We start from the raw sequence: 7063 nt of genomic DNA, 5'->3' as shown, positions 1-7063 counted from the left end.
CCCAGCGTCCTGGATAATAGAACTCCAGTCCTCACTAAGACCAGGAACATGAATAATAAAACTCCAGTCCTCACTAAGACCAGGGTCCTGGATAATAGAACTCCAGACCTCACTAAGACCAGGAATGTGGATAATAGAACTCCAGTCCTCACTAAGACCAGGAACATGAATAATAGAACTCAAGTCCTCACTAAGATCAGGAACGTGGATAATAGAACTCAAGTCCTCACTAAGATCAGGAACGTGGATAATAGAACTCCAGACCTCACTAAGACCAGGAACATGAATAATAGAACTCCCGTCCTCTGATCTTTACTTCCTGTCCTCACTGAATGGTTTATGACCAAAATACATTCAGGATCTTTTGGTTCATTATGAACCAACCAGATCTGTCAGGTCATCAGGATTAGGTCTACTTCCTGTTCCCAGAATCAGAACTACAGGACTACTGGAGGCAGGGTTCAGTTTCTGGAACAAACTACCAGAAACCTCCAGGTCTACTGAAACTCTGATTTGCTGCCTTTGAACAGAACAGCTGTTTTCTTTCCACTGGAACTTTTATTTCTTCAGTTTCGTCTCATTGTGTTCAAGTTTCTTGGTGATCCCTCTGGTACAGGCTGTCCTGCATGCAATGCATTAACGTTTAAATTTCTCATTTTGGTTAGATCATGTAGAAAGGTGACATGAGGGAAGTTATTCTTTTGTTATAGTATTATCGTGAAGGATTAAGATTTACCTAATGAAGACAGAATTATATGATTGCAACAGAAGGCGTATCATACAGTCTCAGCTCGTTGCTTTGGCAGCTAACATGTTGTCATGCAGCTTAATTCTTCTTCCCACATGACTACTGGGTGAATGACCATGGCCTTTTGGCTAGAGTTGGCCCAGAGAAGCAGATCTGGACACAGCATGGTTGTTACTGTCTCTGATGGGAAGATGAGCTCCTGGCTTACGACCACTCAATATTTCCAACTGCTTGCTGCATTCAGTGGTTCTCATTTAGGAGGTGAGGAGCTTCCAGATTTTCCCCTCTTCAAATAAAAAATGGATGTTTTTGGACTGTTGCCTTAATGTTAAGTATTATATTAATGGCTCCTGATTGGCATTCAAGTTTGTCAGCCAGCAATTTATCTCAACCTGATGGAAATGTATTAATTTAATAAACTGCATGACTTCGGTACAGCAGCCACAAAGTGGGCCAAGGATGGAATGCCTTCGGTGGGCTGGATTCAAAGCCAAAACAATACATGCTTAAGGGTTGCTGAAATTGTACATCTACCAGCCAGTTTTAAGAGGAATGGGACGTCCCCCCTTAGGGTGCATTTACACCAGGTAAGTCCGCTAGACTTGGTCCGATTGGTCCACTCCCCACCAGAGGCGGTGCTGCACCAAGAATTACTGAAGGAGTACACATGAAAACCAACCATCTTTTTTACTTTGATGGATTTGCATCAGATCAGAACGTTTACCAAGTTCTTTCATGTCAGACTGCAAGACATTTCTCCTGTCCAGAACCAAGTATGAAAAGCAGATCAACAAAATATAAAATACAAATTTTAAACACGAATGCAATAGAATAAAACTATAAACCACATGGCTGCTTTATGGAGGAAGGGTTGTGGAAATATGTGATTACGTAATGTCTTTCAGATACATATATGTAAATGATACATAAATACACCAATATCTACCTGTACACATACATATACTGTGCATACACTTATACATTTACACATTTGTATGCAACATACAACCACACAGTTTTATAAATGATGGTGATTACATCAATCAACTTTTATAACAGTAATTCATGTTGCAGCTTCCTGTAAATGTGCAGTAATTATACAGTAAAATCACATTCAAGATTCAAAGTGTTTATTGTCATCTGCCCAGTAAGGAAACCAGTTTCTCTGAACAATCAAATTCTTACTTTGCTGTCCGCACTGAATGCCATGAAGATTATAAAATAAAAAATAAACAACTCTGAAAAACTAGATATAAGATAAAGATAAGATAAAAAGCTCTGAGTAAATAATCTACATACATAAATGTGCAGTGTGTCACATTCAACAATGAATGATTAGCTGCACAAAAGACTCATGAGGTAGACGGTGAGATGCATGTGTAATATCTGTTCTAAGTAATAAGACACAAACAGTAAACAATATTTACTGTGGGTGACAACATAAAGTCAGGGTGCAGGTACAGGCCGTTGTTACAGACTACTACAGGATGGACTCAACCACGCAGCTGGAGACATTTCTGAGGATCTTTGGGGACATGCCAAACTTCCTCGGCCTCCTCAGGAAGTCCAGCAGCTGCTGAGCTCTCTTCACCAGCTGTGTGGTGTTGAGTGTCCAGGTGAGGTCCTCGCTGATGTGGACCCAGATATTTAAAGCTGCTGACCCTCTCCTCTTCCAACCTGCAGATAAGCAGTGGCTGGTAAGGGTTCCTCTCCTTCCTCATGTCTACTACCATCTCCTTGGTCTTGTCCATGTTGAGGGTGAGGTTGTTGTCCTCCCACCATGTCACCAGAGAGGCCTCCTCCCTCCTGTAGGCTGTGATGTGTCCTATCACAGCGGTGTCGCCCACAACATTCAGTCATGGGTGAACAGGGTGTAGAGGATGGGAATGAGGACACACCCCTGTGGTGTGGCAGTGTCAGTGATGATGCCGGCTGAGGTCCTTGTCCCGATCCTGACAGACTGAGGCCTGCCAGTCAGAAAGTCCTGGAGCCAGTCCCAGAGGATGGGGTGTGGTCCCAGGGAGAACAGTTTGTGGGTGAGCTGGTGGGGGATGACTGTATTGAATGCCGAGCTGTAGTCAATAAAGAGCATCCTGATGTAGAAAGCTTTATTCTCCAGGTGAGAGAGGGAGACGTGCAGGGCTGCAGCAGTAGGAGGTGGAGGTGAGAATGTCATGTTAGAATACTTTAATTCATAGTTCCATTTGTTATAAAGTATGCTGTGTTATTTCCCTGAACTTGAGACATGGAAAGGAACAGTTTTCTACACAGAGCAGCCCAGAAGATAGATTAGGCATCACAGATATTCTTCATGACCAAAATCATATTTTCTTTCCTTGTTTTTTTCTTTCTTTTAACAATAATCCATGTTTGGTTTACTACTGTTTTTAGTACATTTTGTCTCTTTATCTTTTGAACTTGTTTTCTTTTTATTGATCCTCAGGTCTACCAGCATTCTTACGTGGCATCGTACCTGATCTACAACCTTTACACCAGGTGAGAAACAAAGAACTCAGCATAAACCATAAACAACTTTCATTTCTAGTATTTACATTTTGTGGTTTTATAGCTGTGTTGCTTCTAGTTCCTGTCCAATTCTCAAAGCTAAAGTCCAAAAAGACACGTTACGACCAAAAAACGGGTCAAGTTATTTTATGCTAGCCATGCTAGCATCAGCTCTAAGTAACTGCGGTGTCATTTCAGAGAAGTGCGGGAGCTGAATCCTCCAGAAGTATCAGACTCTGACCTGCAGTTTGCCTCCTGGGGAGTTCAGGGTCAGCAGTTGGTAGGTACACGAATGTTGGTTCCCAATCTGGGGTCCCTTGATTGATTCATTGATTGGTTGATTGATTCATTGATTGATTGATTCATTCATGTAGAATCAGGTTTGTGAGAGCCTGAAAAACATGATAGATTTAAACCTGTGTTATGTGGTTTAGTGAAGTAACTTCTGGTCCAGGTCCTGTGGTTAAGGAGGTCTGGGAGCTGGTGGACTTTTCTTGCACCATTTTAATAATAAAACATGTCTGAGACCACACTGGGCAGGTGATTCGTCCCTATTAACTTTTTAAATGAAGGCTACATGTTGATAATTGCAGGTTTGGTTAAAGAACAGATATCAGCCAGAACAAATCATTTGTGACAAGAAGCTAACTTGTCGAAGCATAAATCCAAGCATGCATTCAGCACAGGGTGGGTGGGGAGAGGGTCTACAGCTTCTTCCAGATGCATGAAGGGGGTCTTCATGGAACCACCAGCTTATGTGATTGAAGGTTAGTAGTACAATCAGGTACTGTTTGTGAAAGTCTGGGCTGATACGAATGTTGAACATATCCCAGAGAGAAAAAAATGTTTGGCCCAAATATGACCTTGACTTATGGCGTTGCCAAAACTCATGACCACCATATGTGGCCCGCAAAGAAATCTCTATAATCCATGTCCAGATTGGTTCCTCATATTTGGACCAACACGGGCCGTAACTGAGCCATAAGTGGCAAAAGTAGCCGGGTTTAGGCCCAAACATGGCTGCTATCTGAGTAATAATATGGCTGATGGGGTATAATTGATACACACTGTATTTGTCATTTATTTACTCTTTAATGCCAGGGAAACCATGACATGTGCTTGATAAAATTAAAAAAATTGAGCAGTTTTAAATGATATCAGCCCTTTTTTATACTATGTTAACTATTTGTAAACACTCGCTAGCATTCACATAGCAGATAAAAACTCAGGTTCTGTCACCAGCTGATGCTACTGCTGAGAGGCAGACTGCAGTCAACAACATGTCAGCTATTATGGATGTTAGGCTGACATATCTGTGCATCTCTGAGATAAATGACAAGGTGTTGACTTTTTAACTAGCTACTCCATAACCTTAGCCTCATGGAAAACATGACAACACAAACCAAAAAAAGTGAAGTGGGCAAACATATTTCTGTTTCCAGTGCCATCCCTGGGTTTGGCCCATAACTGAGACGGAACCTATATCTAAACCATCAGCTTGTTTTTGCATCTCTAGGCTCACAACATACACTTTACAATGTAAAATCTAGCTAGCTGGCTTTACTTAAAGAAATGTATGCAAACTCGTTGCCTCAACAAGATGACGTGTTTGTTCATTTGAGTGATTAGGAACAATTAACTAGAATGGTTTTAGTTTGTTGAACTTTTCGAACTTGATCCATTTGATTTTGCTGTAAGTGTTTGGGGTGGTGCAGGAAACCTGATTTAATCATTTCCACATAAATTAGAGGAGACGCCTGCTAATTGCTGGGATAGCCTGTAGCTTCCCCACGACCCAAACTGGAAGAAGAGTCGCTTCTCAAAATGTTGGTTTTATTTTCAACACACAACGATTTTGAGCCCATTTTACAATAAATGATAGACTTAACATGGTTATTGCTTTGCAGGGGGAAACTGGTGTGGGCAGGGTTTCTGCTAAATGATGTCAGACTACAGACGTCTCTAGACGTGCTACAGCGCTGCCTGGTAACTGGTTTAAACACAGGAACAACCAGCAGCCAAGCCTAGCCAACTTTATTTACAAAAGCGCTTTACGACAGCAACCACTGAACAAAGTGCTGAACATCAAATAACTAAAAACAATAAAAACATTCAATAAAAGACAATAAAATCAGTAAAGCAATAAAATCAATACAAAATAAAAACAATACAAGCAATAAAAGCCAAGTCAACCTGAGTGAAACAGAAAAGACCCCATCCCCTCTGAGCTTCCTCCGGTCCACGGCACCTGCAGGAGCAGCTGATCCGCTGACCGGAGGGACCGGGTTGGACCGGGAGGCGGAGTACATGTAAAGCAGCTCAGAGAGGTGTGGGTGAGGTCATTTAGAGACTTAAAAACATATAAAAGGATTTTTGGGAAATCATTTTTTTATTGAAGTTTTAAAACAGAACAAAAATCGAAACACCTCTGGCAGTAAAGAGTTCCAGTAATGCAACATCATGTAGATATGCTAGCCATTTCCTGGTGCTGAGACCATGAGGTGGTCACCATCAGATAACACCTTGTATACTTGAATCCAGAACTCGTGAACAGGGTGACACTCCCACATCATAACTTCCAAAAGAATCAAGCGAGCACAGGTTACAGTTTGGGCTCTGAGTTTGTCCCATACAAAACACTGTAGCAGGGGTGTAATCAAGTCTGTGACAGAACTTAAAGTGTATGAGTTGATGGTTTGGATTTTTGGGAGAATAACTGATATTGTCCCACACCTTCTTCCAGAGTATTTCATCGTCTCTTAAATCAAAGTCTCTCCTCCACGCAGTGAGCACTGGCAAATTCTTCTGTTGTCCAGACATCAGTTCAGAATATATTGCAGATACAAATCTCCTGGTGGGGTGAGAGTTCATCCAGTCCATGAATGGGTGGAGGGGAGGTTTATTCCTTCCCATTGTATGTTTTAAGAGCTGACCTCACTTGCAAATAGAAGAAAAATGATGTACTGGGCAGATTAACCCATAAGAGCCAGACGTGACATATTTTTCACGTGCAGTTTATGAGTCATTTTGCTTCAATTTATGGTATAAACTTTGCTTAAAATCCTGTTAAACACAATCTGATATTTGTCTTCTGTCGCCAAATAGATACCCAGAAGCAGAAAACCACATTATAATATTTTTAAACTTTCACATTTTGTTAAAGGGACAAAGAAAGACCTCATATTAAAAAAACTGGACTTTTCTTACCATTTTTTCATGAGTCGGGCCTTTATGGGTTAAAGAGGTGGTGTAGTTGCTAAAGATTGAGCATTCCCGCATCATTATACAAATCCCCTATCTTAAGCCTGGTACACACATAAGAATTTTTTGATCTTATGAGATTTTTTATCTGGTCGAGACCTCACACGTGAAGATAAAAAATCAGTTTTGTCGTAGACCCTTGTCCATACTGTAGTGTGTGCTCCGAAAATCTAATCACAGAACAACACACACAAAACGATCCTGTCCCACAACTCATCTACAGTCTAGTCCTCTGAGCCGGACAAATGTTGAAACGTAGAAGAAGAACCATAGCAACAACCGGCAAAAAATGAAGAAGAAACATAGCAACAACCGGAAAAGAAAACACACAGCATGGAAAAGGCCTCGGGACTACTGTTAAAACAAAAAGCCAGAAATGAAAAAAAATACGAGATTGAAGACGGCGTGAACACAGACTTTATTTACTTCCTTGTTCCCCAGCCAGCTCGCTCTCTGATTGGCTACATTCCGTACCACCTTACCATCCACGCAGTCACAATGCATGAGTTGTGTCGGGTCGTAAATATTGAACATGTTTAATATTTCCGA

The sequence above is a fragment of the Melanotaenia boesemani genome, chromosome 12 (assembly GCF_017639745.1).
Source record: "Melanotaenia boesemani isolate fMelBoe1 chromosome 12, fMelBoe1.pri, whole genome shotgun sequence".
NCBI classification, from domain to species: Eukaryota; Metazoa; Chordata; class Actinopteri; order Atheriniformes; family Melanotaeniidae; genus Melanotaenia; species Melanotaenia boesemani.
Note: the sequence above shows the minus strand (reverse complement) of the source record.